Below are 15,269 nucleotides of genomic sequence, written 5' to 3' on the forward strand. Positions count from 1 at the left end.
CTCTCATCCATCTCATCCCTCGGGCTGGCTCTTCCAGGGCTGCCCCCCACCCCACCTCCCGTCTGGCACGTTAACTCAGCTTTGGCTTCTCATTTTCAAGTATCGATTCAGTTCACCCCTTCTGCCACGGGGAGAAAAATCCCCCCCTGTTGCTGCTGGAAGTGCCAAGAGTGGTGTGGGGCTGGGCAGAGCACCCGGGGAGGAGGGATTGACTAAGGGGCGAGGCAGAGAGGGGTGACGGGGGGGAAGGAGGGTCCTGCGCACAGCCCAGGCGCAGGGCAGTGCTGCATCTCAGCCCGCACAGAAGCGGTCTCTGAAGAGCTCCTTCCGCTTCGCTCGCTGCTTTTCCCCTCTAATCATATCTTGGGCTAACTCCTAGCAGTCACAGCTCAGAGTCGGGATTGGCGACGTTCGGTTTTGGCTTTGCATGAGATGCAAAAGTGGTTGCACCTTGCTAGGACATCAGGGTTTTCATCCGAGTTAGGCAGCTGTAATAACTACACCTCTCCGTGCCTCAGTTTCCCTTACCCGCACGAGGGACAGGAGGAATAAACCTTTCAGATCTGAGCTCTGATACTAGACTGCACCGCGGGAGCCTTATGAGAGGAGTGCTGCTAAGTACGCAGTGTTACCCGCCGAGTTTGCAGAGAGAATGAGCTCTTAGGAACCTAAATGATAGTGAAGAAATTAAAAAAGAACTTACAAGCAGAGGAAGGAAGGGCCTTGCGTCCATGTTAAAGGTTAACATTGCAGACACGTTTATAATCATAGCTTTCACCACCGCACGGCTCCTCGGGGGCTCAAGGCAGTCACTGAATTATGTTTTCTTTTCCTTTTTTTTTTCCTTTTTGCCGAGAGACTGAAAGGGGGAGAGAAAAAAAACTATTTGTTTGTCTTGTCTAATTTAATTTATGTTATTTATCAAATAGACAGGTTATTTGGGAAACTAGATGGACCCAGGCTAAAATCATCTGTATTTCCAACATGTGAAAAATTATGTCAGAGTGGACACATGAAAAGAAGCGTGCTGCGTGTTCTGTGTGCGCTTATCACGTGAGCTTCCGCACCTCGTCTGTCCTGGACCTTTAATCAGTTGTCCCAGGAACAATATGAGGGTTAAAGGACAAAAAGGCCCCCAGGCATCCAAGCAAGTGCAGACGGGGAGGGTGGCTTCTAGAGCAGCCATGTCACAGTTATTTACCCTCTCTGGCTTTCAACCTGCTCGTTAGCGGGTGCATCCTTTCTCCAGGAGTGATGAATGGGGCGCGTTTTGGGGCCCAGGAGAACGTCTTTAGCGTGCGCTTGGTTTTGGAACGGAGCAGGTGATGTTTTCAGCATCTGTTTCTTTTCCTTTGGGTTCTCCCTTATTAGAAAAGGAAACGCAGAAGACGGAGAGCAGCAGAAACAGGCGGGAATGGCTGTAGTCTAACTGAGATGGAGTAGATAATGCAAGAAATACAGAAATACAATGTAAGAATATAGTAAAAGGAACCAAGAGCCCTCTATCACTAACAGGCGAGTGCTTTCCTCACTAAGAAGGAAAAGATAACAGTGGGGGGAACCCCCCCCTGCGGGACTGACGATGCAGAGGTGTCGCCTTGTGCAGGTAGGAGCGAGCCGGCGGTGGCAGAGCCGGCGGGGAGGCCGGCCGGCCGGGCCCGGTGCGGGGTCTCCTCCTTGCCCCGTCCCTGTGACCATTGCTCCCGCTGCATTAACCTGCCGGGGCAGAGCGTGGGGCTGCCGCATCCATCTCGGCCGGCACCGGGGTCCTGATGAAGTTCCTCCTGCGAGAGACCAGCCCTAGCGCACCTCGGCTGCCCACGCTTAATTAATGATCTGAAATCAAATGGGAAATGGAAACTTGGCAAAGAGCTTTCCTCCCTGGGACCTGCCGGGGAGGGGCCGTGCAGGGGTGGGACGCCCCGGTTGCTGCTTTATTGCCAAGAGCTGAGCCTGAAGCAGCCCCCCCTCACCAGCCTTCCCTGCACCCCGGCCCCCCGCTGCCCCCGGGGCTGGAGCCCGGCAGCCGGGAGCGGAGCCGTGGGGGTCCCCGGCTGCGCAGAGTCCGGCTGAGCTCGTGACACAGAAAACAGCTCTGTCTGCGTTGCAGCGGGGCTGGGTTTATTAGGTGACCTATAAAGCAAAAGTTTCATTCTGTATTAACTATTAGTCATTAACATTAATTATAAGATTGCGTGTGCTCCGTGTGGACAGATGTTCAGTCCTTGGGGGTTATTATTTTCTCTTGTATCATCCAGAAGCCCAATTTATGGCTAACCCAGCTATGCTTCTCCAGGCAGCAGAGATCTAAACCAGCTGTAATTAAAGAAAATGACATAAAAGATTGCAGCGCAGGGGGGAGGGGTGAGAAGCAAATCTTACAGCTTTGCAAGAGATTAATTTTATTTTTAGCTAATATTTTTTTCTCTGCTCTTCAAGGCTGTTTTCATGCAACGTGCTCTCTGCTGCTTCCCTTACGGTGGCCCATTGATTTTCAATATTTGATGATGTTTGCGCACGCGGTGATGGAGGATCAGGATCCGAGAGGCGTGTTCCCTTCGGAGGGCGAGACGCGAACGCGTTCACGTGTCTCCTTGCACCCACCCGGCACCCCAAAAGCTGCCTGCAGCACCCGAGCCCTCACCTCTGCCATGGGGGGATGCTGCACAGAGCCCGGGCATCCCGCTGCATCCCGGCATGGCTGGTTGTGGCCGCCGTGCCGTGCCATGCCACGCTCAGCCCCGAGGTCCCAGCTGGAGGGCGGCACGGGCCGACGCGGCAGCACCTTTCTGCACTGCCTAATTTCCAGCCGCCACGGTTTATGGAGACTCGAAGCATAATTAACCACCGAGGTGCTAACGCCACCTCCCCGGCTGCTCAGGATATGCCGAGGTGGTATTTCCACATTCCTATTTTACACGAAGCCTGAAGGAGGGCTTTGAAAATCCCCAACCTTTCACAATTAAACACCAGATTAGAAAAAAAATGGCTTTTTCTTCCTCCCTCCTGCTCCCCAGCCTGGATGGGGCGCAGGGGCCCCCGATCCTGCCTCGTGCAGCCCCCGTCCCTGCCTCGGGATGTGTCGTACGGGTGCTGCCGCTTCGGCTGGCTTTTTCCTGGTCGCAGCTCCAGGCTGGCACGGTGCCGGCGTGGGACAGTGCCACTGCTCGAAGCTTCTGCGGGGCGGCTCGCCGAGGCACCCCGAGCCCGCCAGCGGCGGGCTCGGGGTGCCTCGGCGAGCCGCCCCGCAGCAGCAGCCTAGTCGACGGCCCACGTAGAGATTTTGGCATCCAGGATGTTTCCCGTCCCATCCCGGCTCTGGTAGCAGGGCGGTCGTGACCACAGCCGGCATCTCCCGCAGGATGCGCATCCCGGCTCCGCCAGCCATGGCTGCAGACACTCCGACCAAAGGTAATGCAAAACCATCCAGCCTATTGATGTAAAGAAGATAATTAAAGCAACAGGCAATTATACCTGCCACGCGTTCCCTATTTTGCATGACGTGAGGGCGATGCTTTCGGTACAAAGCTCTGAGCAAGGCATGGGGGGGGATGATTTCACAGGCAGAGCTGGCCTTATTTTGGTAGCCTTCTCTCCACCTACGGATTTGCTGAGCGTGTGTGATCTTCGGAGACGGGATGACATGAGCCCCAAAGGATGATAACAGCTCCCGAGGTGTCGCTGCCCGGCTGCAGGGCTGCAAACAGCCCCCGGCCCGACCCACCGCGGTCACCCCTGTCCCCATCCCCTTCTGTTGGAAAGGGAAGGAAGAAAAGGAAGGAAGAAAACATTAGACGGGGTCAACGCAGTTGGCAAAGACCCCCGAACATCTGCAGGGGGCAAAAGCAGAGCTGGAGGAGCTGAATTTGATACTCAACAGCCAACACCGAGGCCCCAAACCCTGTTGAAGTCTGGAGGGGTTGGGGTTTGTCCGTGCACTGGCTGGGTCTTGTCCGTGGCTCCTGCTAAAAGCGGGTGAGCGATGCTGCTGGTGTCTCCAGCTTGAATGGAAACTGGAGATGTCAAAACAAACCCCATCGCGCTCCTGGTGATGACCTCGGTCTGGCAAGACCTCGAGAAACCATCAGGCATCAAAGAAGGGCACAGCAGGGGTGCGCTGGGGTTGGCACAGCCAAGGCTGGTGCCCGCGGGCTGGCGGGTGAGCCGGGGCGAGCCGGGCACCGGATCTGCTCCGTAAAGCAACGGCTTCGTCCTTAGAGCTGTGCCGCGTTGACCGCGGGGTATTTGTAATTCAAAGTGCAGGAACTGGACAGCAAGATCCACACCCAAACTTCGCCGGGCACGCTGGCGTTGCCCGATCATCCCGCAGCAGGGGCCGGCCTCCGCCGTGCGGTTGCAGGGTCAGCGGAGCTCCCGGAGCCCGCGGCTGCCAGACGCTGGCGAGGACGGCGAGTGGAGGGGGACGCGTGCCCACCCCCCGCCCCGGGGCACCCCTGAGCCCGGCACCCAGCTGCCTCCCCCGGCGCTCGTTACAGTCGTGCCCCCCGGATGCTGCCTGGGGCCGCCAGCGAGGGCGCGGGGCTGATGCGGTGCCACCGCCCCGGGGCGCCGATGCGAACCCCGGCGCTGGGGGACGCGCAGGAGGGGACGTTGCTCCCCGCTCTGCCCCGGCCCCGCAGCCCCCCGGGCTCTGGGGGTCGAGGCCGGCAGAGCCGGCGCTGCCGGGAGCTGCGCAGGCATCCTGCGAGGGGAAGAGCACCGCTCCCAACATCTGCTTGGCGTTTGTTTGTCTTTCATTCCCATTCCTACCCTGCCTCCCCCCTCCTCTTTCATCCTTCCATCTGTACGGGCCTAAAAATAGGGCCGTAGCCTGACTTGATCTGCTCCTCGTCAGCCCTTCGTGACTCCAGTGACATCCCGTTTGTGGCCCGGCGAGGAGGGGACAGGACCCGCTGGTGCCCCTCCGGTGTCGCTTCCTTGCTGCAGAGCGGTGATGCCGAGCAGCCGTGCCGGGGTCCCCGCACCCCGTGATTTTTGCTCCACGTGAGCGAACAGACGAGCGCTGTTCCCTGCTCCGAGCCCTGGCCCTGCGCACCCGGCCGCTGTGGCGGGGACGCACGCGTCCCACCGGGAAGGAGCCCGGCTGGTGCCAGTGCCGGCCGCTCTCCCTCCGTGCACCCAGCCGTGTGCTGCCGCCTTTTCATCCCTCCTACCCCCGTCCCCGTTCCCAGGCCGAGCCCCGGCTTTGTCCGGCCGCCTCTCCTCGTTTCAGGCCATTCATTTCAGATCTGCTTTGAGTTTGCTTCCCCCCTGGCCCCCGCTCCATGAAGGCTTCTCTTGTTCGGCGGCGGGTGCTGCCGGGGGGGTGGCCAAGCCCTGTGCCCCCGCCGCGTGTCCACCGGCCCGGCACCCGCCCGCCGCCGGCCCAAGGATGCTCGGCCACCCCCCGCCAGCCCGGGCTGCCCACGCCGGCGGGACCAGGGTCCTGCCCCGGCTGCAGCGTCCTTCGGCCGGGACGGCCACAGCAGCCTGGGCTCGTTTAATCCGGGACACCAAGCGCGGCCTTCCTTCCTCCGTGCCCGTCCCAAAATGCCTCGTCCTGGGCATGGGGGGCCACACACCGACCCTCGTGTTGGCCCCTGCACCCGTGCCTGTGCACGGCCCCGCTGCTGCGCCCGGGGCGGGGGGGCACCAGCTGCCACCCGGCTTTGCAGAGGTGCCCGTGGGGCAGGGGGAGAGCAGAGGGGGTGTCCCCCAGCCCCTGGCTCGTGCACCCCCCGAGAGGTGCCCGGGGCCGAGGGAGCAGAGCCACAGGGACCCCCTTGCCACCTGGCGGGGGCTGCAGCGGGACCCAGCTCTGCGCCTGGGCTGCTCCGGGGGTCCCCAGGGGCTGTTTTGGGGGTCCCCAGGGGCTGTTTCGGGGGTCCCCATGCCTCCTGCTCCCCAGGCCGGCTCGGCTCCCGAGCCTCTCCCGGGCACGGGCACGGAGCAGGGCGAGCATCACTTTGGCACTTCCCCGTGTCACCCCGCCCCTTCCCCAAGGCGCTATGAATAAATCATTGTTTTATTAAAGAGAAGCAGCTGCTTTTTTTCTTCTTTTTTTTTTTTTTTGACACCCCATCCATACCCACGCGAGCCCTTTGGCACATGCTCCAACGCCGACAGCCCCATTGAGGGCCCCTGGAGCATAGCAATTGATACACAGAGATCCCCAAATCCTATTCAGCGCCCGCTTTTCTGCACGAGCAGCCTCTAAACAGCCAATTCACTGCTCTTTTTGTCGCCGGGGTTAAGTGGTTAAGTGTGTGTGGATCCCATAAAAGGCCTTTACTCCATGAAAAGCTATATTTACATTGTAATCACCAAAGAACTGTTTAGGCAGTCAATAGCGGGGAGAGAAAGGGGCAGCGATGGCGGGGGCTCGGTGGCGTGCCCCTCACCTCTCCCGCTGATCCCCCCGGAGCAGGACTTTTGTGGGATTACGTCCCCCCGCGCCAGCTGCCGGGGACCACGGGAGCCGACGCTCTTTGTCTCGTTGCGGAGCCGGGGACAGCCCAGGCACCCGACCCGCCGCGCGTCCCCGCCGTGGCACCCAGCATCCTGCATCCCGGTGGCCCTGGCGTCGCCGGCAGGGACGGCACCCCGGGGTCCCACCGGTCCCGGGGCTGATCCTGCACGCTGGGGCCAGGGCCAGCAGCACGGGGCGGGAGCCCCTCTCCTACCACCGTCCCTCCACGCGAAGGGACCGAGCCCCCGTTACCCCCTCGTTAACTAACCTCCCGCCGTTACCAGCCAGGGCCTCCCCGGTACCCCTGCGTGTGGAGCGCGAGCTAAAATTATACCACTTTAACGAGATTAATTGAGCACAGCGAAGAATGGCACAAGCTAAATTAATTCACCCAGAGTGAGGCGAGGGCTTCCCTTTCCACCAGGAGCGATTTCCACCTAATCAATTAGACGACGTTCCAACCGATATCCCCGCCGGGGAACGCGCCTGCTCTCCCCACGCTCTCCCCACGCGGGGGTCGATATTCCGAACGGCTGCACTGTGCGAGTGAATGCAGTAGAAATCCCCCATCTCCCCCTGCCAGCCCCCGCGGGCTTTGCCCAGGAGGGACCAGCACCGGGGCAGCCAGTGGGAACGGGATGCTGCGTCCCCCGAGCACAGGGACGGGGATGGGGACGCTGCCACCGCCGGCCACGAGCCAGCGGAGATCCCTGTTGAGGAGCGATCGCAAACCACGCTGGTCCCGTTGCAAACCGCGCGGGGCGAGGTGGCCGCGGCCCATCGGACGCTGCCGCGGTGGTGCGGAGAGCTGCGGGGGACGTGTGTGCTGTCGGTGGGTGCTCCCTTCCCCCTGCTGTGTTTGTCTGAAAAATGGAAATTTAAGTGTTTTTATAGTTAGCAATTACACACTCCGACTTTTTCTGGTGCCTAGTGTGAGCTTTATGATAGAACAAGTTTAAAAAGTGTTTTACTGCACCCTCCAGCCCTGTGGAAATTGTAATTATGAGGCTGAACAGGCCGGTTAAGCAAAGGAGGCGATTTTTCCCAGTGGGCAAAACACCCCCGTGGACGGGGCTCTCGGCTCCAGGGCGGCCTGAAGGATCGCTTTCCCCCGGTACGGGATGCACGCGGGATGTCCCTGTGCCTGGCAGCACCACGGCTCTTTCCAGTGTGTCCATGGAAGCGCACGTGGCTTTGCCCTTCGCACAGGCGTCACGGGCAGAGCCTGCGGCACCGGCACCGGCACCGGCATTGGCGTTGGCGTTGGCGTTGGCGTTGGCGTTGGCACGCATCCCTGCATCGCCGAGCCGTTCACATCATAGTGGGGTTTTGTTTTCCCTCTGGTTTGGCTCCCGCCTGGATTTTTCAAAGGCTCTGGAGCAGCGAGCGCCCTTCCTCCCCCGGCCGGCGCACATTGTTCAAATTAGTGCCTAAATGAAAGGATATTGTTGGTTCCTGTTCGGAGATAATAACCTCGGTAGCGGAGGGAATTTCACCCATGCAGAGAGAATTTGCCGGGCTGTTCCCGCCAGGAGAGCCCCTCGCCGGGGTCCGTCTCGCCGGACTCAAACAGGCTGATGGGAACGGACGCACCAGGAAGCGGGGGTTTATCTTGGCATGCTGCTCTAATTGCCGAAAACTCTGCTTTCCGACCTCAAAAACGTGCCAGCGCTCCCCATCCGGCACAGGGGCACCTGCGGCACGGCCGAGCACGGCCGCGGCCAGGATTAGCACCGAAAAGCAGCGCCTGCTGCCCGCCCGCCTGTTGCCAAATGCCCGCGGGATTTTGGTTTTCCCTCTTGCTTTCCACCCCTCTGCCTTTTCTCATGGCTTAGGGAAATTTAAACCCCTCACCCTGCCGTGGAAAAGGAAGAGGAAGGAAAATGAACCCAACTCTGCAATTCCCGCATTTCTATTTTTATTAAAAAGTAGAGGATGTCAACCATAAGGAAAACGTCCTTTTCGGTTCAAAAGGCGCCTTCTGCCGCGAAGGCCTCTTCTGCCGGGGGGAACCCGGCCAGCACCGGCGCACACCGAGCGCTCCCCGCGCCGCACCGGGGCCGCACCCTGCTGCCTCGACGGGCCGTCGGCATCGCCCCCAGCGACGGCACGGCCAGTGCCGGTGGGACCGTGCGGCTCACAGCAATGCGGGGACGAGCGTGGCAGCGCCCGGCCGGTGCCGGTGCCGGTGCCGAGGGGGCGGCGCGGTGGGACAGCCCCCATGGGACCCCGCTCCCGCGCAGCCTGCGCTGGCCAGACCAACACCCTGCGTGCAGAACCCACGTGCCGCCGTCCCACCTGGCTGCAATGTGGACGGTCATTTAATCGTACACTCTGAATTTTAATTTTTTCAGCCAGTTTTGCTCTGATTGAATTTTAACAGATGTTTTGACTTGTTATAGGTGAAGGGGAAGCTGAGAAAAAAAAAAAACCAACCGAAGTGTTTTTTGATTAGAGCTTGTTCAGAGTTCTCCAGTGGAGCAGTTTCCACATCAGAAAATTCTGACTATGTGCAATCAAACATTTAATTTCCATGAATGCAATATTAAGATGATTCCTTCAGGTTAGGATCTGTTACAGTTCTTAATCAAAGCAGGGCAGCTGAAACGAAACCTTTTATTGAATATTGTGACAAAGGGATAAATTAAAGCATTTAAGGAATGTATCAGATTTGTGTCCAAGACTGAAATTTCAAAATCCTGAAGTTTTCTGCATTATGAAGTCCAAATGTTGAGCCTTTCTGTTTCAGGACAAGTGTGCAGCAGTTGGGGGAGTGCGGGGAGCCGCGCTGCCGGGACCGCTTCATCTGCCGGGAGGGAGGGGATGGTCCCATCGCTGCCGAGAGGTCTGCGCTGCCGGGCGTGGGGGTCAGGGACCAGCACGGGCCGGGGACGGTGCTGCCCGAGCGCCGGCACGGGCCGTTTGCAGCATCGGTGCCGTTACCCCAGCCCTTCCTAAGGGGAGCCCCACTGCAGGGGCTTGTTTGGCTTGAAATGTTTAGGTTTTGGTGAGGGCGACGGCACAGCCGTTCCCAAACACACGTTGAGCAGCGGAGCGGAGGGCGCGGGGATCCACGCCGCCCCGGCAGCCACGCCAGACCGCGGCCGGACCCCGGGACCAGCACCCAGCATCGCCCCGGCTCGGCCAAGGCTCGGCGCCCGCCGCAGGCTTTGTGCAGCCCCCCCGGCCGCTCACGGCCCTGCAAGGGTGATCTGCGCTCTTCCAAACTTCCCGCGTGTTCAGACCGTAACCCGCAGGCATTGCTGCCTTTATTGGATCATTTGCAAGCTGGGAGCCCCCTGCCCGGAGCGTCCCCGTCTCACGGGCTGCGAGAAGCCGATGGCCGGGTCTGGCGTGGGCAGGAGACAGCCCGGGGACGCGCGGTGCTCGGGCACGAGCCGAGGCTCTCGTGCCCAGAGGCTGGCGAGTGCCCGGCCGCAGATATCAAATGATGGAAAGATTTCGTTTAGCGCCGCTGCCCTGGCACAGCCGATGGACAGCGATCAAAGGAAAAAATGTATGCTTAAGCGTACACAGGGATTTTCATCCCCAAATCCTCGCAGACAGACAAATCCATCCGCTGGTGAACTTTGGTTGTAGCCAGACCCGGAGAGCCCCTGGGCTGGGCTCAGGATGCGGCCCGTGGCCGGAGCAGACGCAGGGACCCCGGGCAGGGACCCGACCCGCGGCACAGGGAGGTGACGCCGAGGGACAAAGCCGCCCAGAGCCACTGGCCGAGGCGGCAAGCGCCGGTCCCTCCCCCTTCCTCTCCATTTCCCAAACAATTTCCTAATCAGACCTTTCTGTCTGGAGTTTATTAGTGATTCACAGGCCAAGAGGAAATGGTGATTTTTGGGTCCTGGTCTGATGGAAGGGGTGGAGCTGGCGTCAATATTCCCCTTCTGTAGCTCAGCAGCGGATAAACCCCAGCGGAAACGTCTGCGAGACGCCAGCTTCGCGCTCCTGGCAGAGCACGTCTCCCCAGACCAGGACAAACCCATTCTGGGGAGCTAGGAAAGCAAAGAGGAAGGGGGCTTCTCCCCCGGCACCGGCGGTTTGGCACGGGGGGTCTCTCCCCCCGCCGGGTCACGGGGCTGTGTGTCCCGGGGGCAGAGCCGGGTCCCCATCACCGATGGCTTGTCCCTGCGGTGGCAGGGTCACATCCCCGCTGGGCTCCCTGGCCCCACGGCCCCTTCCTCCGCCTCTTCCTCCTCCTCTCCCCAGCATCCCGACGCACCCCAAGGGCTGACCCTCGGGGCTGGGAGCTGTTGGGGGGAGCGGGCTCTGACCTCCAGTCCCGTGGAAATGGTCTGGCCTCCGCGGGATTCCCGGCTCCTCTGAAATCCAATCTGGCTGCGGATTCCTGGCATTTTTCACCAAATACAGCGCATCTGTCCCTGCCTTTGATTCTGATTGAAATATAATTTGTTTTACAGGTAGATGGCAGGCAGCGGGGACCAGCCCGGGTGCTGGGGCTGCGGGGCAGGGGAGCGGGGCTCGCCCGGATCCAGCCCCCTCTGCCCCCTTCCCCTGCCTCTGAGTGGTGTTTTCCCCAGAAACCCCGTGGGAAACGCAGATGATGGGACGCTGCGTGTGAGGGCACCGCAGGACGGGGGTGGGGATGGGGATGGGGACAGCCACGGAGATGGGGACAGGGATGCAGACGGAGCAGGGCCAGGGACGGGGCCACGCTGGCCACGATGCTCAGCTCCCGCTTCCCCTCTCGGAGGCCGGTGGCTTTGCCGGCCCCTCCCCGGAGAGAAGAGCCAGCACTCGCACAGCCTGGGGTTGCTTTTCTTTCCCTCAGCCTACAAAAATGACCAGAATCTATGAAAATAACAGCGTCGCTTTTAAATTTTGTGAGGCCAAGAGGACAAGCCCTTTATAGCATCCTCCTCCTCCTCCTCCCTCCATCGGCAGGACCCGCCAGCGCTCCCGACGTTGGGTTTTGCAGCCCAGCCCCGCAGTCTCGGGGCGGCGTGACGGTGCTGGTGGCTCCTGGCCCCACCAGCAGCATCGGTCCAGAAGCCTCGGCCGTGCAAAGCCCCTCGCGGCCAGGGACGCGGCGTGGCCACGCAGCCCGGAGCCCTCGGTCCGTGGCACCCCCCGTGGCCGTGCCTTTGCCCGGCTGACCCAGCGCTCGGCCCCGGTTTCTGCCGGGCGCTGGGAGAGCTGCTCCCGCCCGGCCACCGGCTCCCCTGGGACCCCCCCACCGCCCCCCCTCTTATTTACCCGAATGTGTTTACAATTACACCGAATGCCGAGGCACCGGTGGCCGCTGCAGCCGGGCCGAGTCAGTGGCGGGGCAGCGCAGGGTTGGAGGTCAGCACGCTGTTTACTTTAATTTCTCTGAGAGCTTTTTGGGAGATTTCCCTCCTCCGTTATTAAACTCAGATGAGCCGCTGGGGAGGTTAGGTCGCATGTGGTTCAGGGCACTTTTTTCTTTTGTAATTTCTTCTTTGTCTTTTTTTGCAATGTTTCCCTCTTAACTCTTTCGGGACGGGTTCCCCGTCTCAGCACCGGGGTTCTGGGCTGAGCCCACTGGTGGGACGGTGGCTCCTGGGTGACCTGCGTCCTGGGTGGGCTGGTGCCTGGGTGCTCTTGGCCACGAAGGCGCCCGGCCGGGCCCATCCGAGCATCGCTGCGTGGCTGAGCGCGGCCCCACCGTGGCCATCGCCCCCAGCGTGCGCAGCCTGGCCAGCGCCCCGTGCGGGACAGGGCGGGAGATGGGAACTGACGGCAGCCCGGGGAGAGGAAGAATGTGGAAATCTCCAAAAAACCATGTTTCATTTCCTTCTAGCGCTGCAGCCTCCAGCCCACGCGCCTCCCCCCGCACGCAGCCTCCCCGCGCGCCAGCCCTCCCCAGCTCTCCCAGCCCAAGCGCTGGCGTGCGCAGCGTGGGCGTGCGGTGCGCGCGCGTGGGCACGCGGCGGGGGCGCGGGGGCACGCGCTGCACGTGCACGCTGAGCAGAGGGGCTGCAGGCGGAACCCGGGGAGCAGCAACGCTGGCACTCGCCTGCTCCTGCACCCCACAGCTCCCCAGCAAGGCCGCGGCGTCCCTGCCCTCGGGACCCTGCCTCATCCCAAAGACCCCTTCCCCTGCCTCCGCCACCCCGGTCCCCGCTGGCGGGGCTGGACACGGCCGTGCACGGGGCCGTCCCCCGCGGGCGCTGCAGCCCCGAACCCATCCCGCACCGGGCGGCTTTCAACTCCCCGGTGCCTCCTTCCTGGCAGAGAGGCCGGGCACCCACCGCCACGTCTGCGACACGGGGCCGACGTCACGCGGGCACGGGGCCGAGCGCGAGGGCTCCTTCTGGGACCAATTTTGTTCAAAGCCCGTGGCACGTTGCATCGGTTAGCGGGACGCACGGCAGATGAGAAGCAGACGGCAGCCTGCCCTGCGCACGGGGCGAGTGCAGGGAGCGGGGAGCCGGGTGCTGGGTTTGAAGGACGATTTCCACCGTGGCCAGTGCCGGGCTCCCGTCTCCGGTGTTTCCCTGCGGCAGCGCCGGGTGCAAGGTCCCAGCGGTCATGGAAATCCCCTGGGTGCAAGGGGGCTCCTGCAGCCGGGACCCCTGCTGAGCCCAGGGGAAGGGTGCTGCATCCAGGGTCCCAGGGACCTGCTCGGTGGAGGAATCTGGTGCCGGTGCCTTCTGGAGCGGCTCCGGGGGGTCACCCAGCACCCTTCTCCCCTCTGAGCCCCAAAGTGCACTGCCCTTAGCTCTGAAACCCCAGCGCATCAGGTCCTGTGCTCAGTCTTCTTAAATGATTTTTAATTTCCTGGAGGGAGAGCTTTTAATTTATTTCTGGAACAAAGTGAGGGAAGGGGAGGGGAAGACGACTCTGAAATCCATCACTAAGCCCCCTCCACCTCCAAACCTCCCCTTTCCCCCTGCCCCAAAGGGATGGGCCCAGCCCTCTCGGTGTCCCCACGTCCCCTCTCTCCCGCGCCCTGAGCTGGGGTTCCCCGCAGCCGTCCCCGCGGGCAGCGTCCTTGGGGCGAGGGGCAGCTGGGGCTGAGGGGACGGCTGGCTCGCAGGGGAACGGAGCCGTTCTCATTGCAGGCAGCAAACCCCTCTGGTCTCCATCAGACACAGATAATCCTGGGGCTGGGGTGCTGGGCTGAACCCGAGCTGCACCAGTGCAAAACCAGCCCCGGCGAGACAGACCCCTGCAACCGCTGCTCCCGGCCCCCTCCATCAACCCCGCACCGACCCGGCTCCCGGCATGGCCGGCATTTGGGGGAGGAACCCCCGAACGTGGGGAGGTTCCCGCCAGCGCCAGCGGAGCCGGAGCCGACGCGCAGCAGGTTTGCAGCAGGCTCCGGCACGTCGGCACCCACCGGCCCCGCGGGAATTCCTGGGGTGGGGACGAGTAAAGCCGAGAGAGGAGCAAACCCCGCTCCCGCCCCACGAGCCAAACACCAGCTGAACTTGTAGTTTTCTTTTGCTTGTTGAAGTCTAAACCGGCGATGAAAAAGGCCTGTTTCAGGTGTCCCTCCTCTCAGAAAACCGGAGAAGGTCCCCAAACGATGAAACTTTCCTCTTTGCTCTCAGTGGTGAATATTTTGCTTTGCTTTGAGTTCAGGCCCCGAATGGGAGCGAAACACAAACCAGCGCTAACAAGCAAACACTCAGCTCAAGGCAGAGCAGAGCAGAGCGGAGCTGAGGCCATTGTTTGCCCAAACTCTTTTTTCTTTCCTGCCCGTTCACAGACGCGCCTGAGTCGGTTTCTGCCTTTCCTGTGTGACGGGAAGGTTTTGTTTCTTTAATCTCAGGCTTTCCTAGGAGGAGTGCTGCAGCCCAAGCGCCCCAGTTACAGCTCTCGGTCCTACCCCACCCATTGCTCCCCGACGGAGGTGTCGAAGCCTTTGGGGCCGGAGCAGCCCGGGGCAGGAGAGGCTGCCTAGGGGCCTGTCAGGCAGATGGGAAGTTAAAATAACTTATTTATCACTTATTAGCGTTATTCTGAACCTTTGCAATGTCATGGGGGAACATCTGCTCTCGGCGTTCCTCCCCCACGTCCCACCTCCAACAGTCCAGAGCTTTGGAGAGGCTCTTTGTCCACCCTGAAAGCACCTTCATCCCCCCCTCCTCTTCCTCTGGGGCGGGTGGGAGCTGCCGAGCCCCCGGCAAGACTCACTTTGGTCAGAGTGGGCTTGGGCTGCAGAGCCCTTGGGGTGACAGCTCTGTGCTCATGCCACGTCTGTCCCAGAGCTACCACGGGATGCTGGTGAAGGCCACGGCGGGCGGACCCAGCAGGAGATGAGACCGTCCTCGCTCGGGGCAGCTCCGCGGGTAACGGGGGGTCTGCGGCACCCCGGCCACCCCCGCCCCGGCTCCCAGCCCCAGGCCACCCGCCTCGCTGCCGCGCGGTGCGTCTCCCCCCCCGGCCCCACAAAGCCTCTTTATCTCCCGAAACGCTCATGGTGCTTCATGTGACCCCCTGTGCCGGCCCGGCGCTCGTGGGAGCCGTTTGATGTTGCTGAGCCTTTTCCTTTCCCAGCACGCAGACACCTCGGCTCTGGGCGAGGGGAATAAAGGCCCCATTGAGAGCGTGGGTCCCGCCATCCCCCTCGTCCCCGTGGGGACCTGCTGAGGCTCACGGGACCGACGGGGCAGGGGCTGGGAAGGAGTCGGCGTGTCCGGAACCCGGCCGCCCTGCCCGTGGCGGGACGCAGCCGCACGCAGCCAGCCCGGCGCACGGCCCCGCTCCCACCCCACGCCGGGGCTGCGCGTGGCGGGGGTCTCCAGCCCACGGCCCCCTGCCCCCTCGGTTCTCTCCCACCCTTCTCCCTGGC

The 15,269-nt window shown here is 61.8% G+C and overlaps 1 protein-coding gene across 1 annotated transcript in view; it reads right to left on the reverse strand.

The window, feature by feature from the left end:
* AGO4 (argonaute RISC component 4) overlaps positions 1-15,269 on the reverse strand; it is a 234,818-nt gene that overhangs the window by 35,509 nt on the left and 184,040 nt on the right. The gene's annotated exons all lie outside the window — the stretch shown is intronic.

The sequence above is a fragment of the Mycteria americana genome, chromosome 21 (assembly GCF_035582795.1).
Source record: "Mycteria americana isolate JAX WOST 10 ecotype Jacksonville Zoo and Gardens chromosome 21, USCA_MyAme_1.0, whole genome shotgun sequence".
Classification (NCBI taxonomy): domain Eukaryota; kingdom Metazoa; phylum Chordata; class Aves; order Ciconiiformes; family Ciconiidae; genus Mycteria; species Mycteria americana.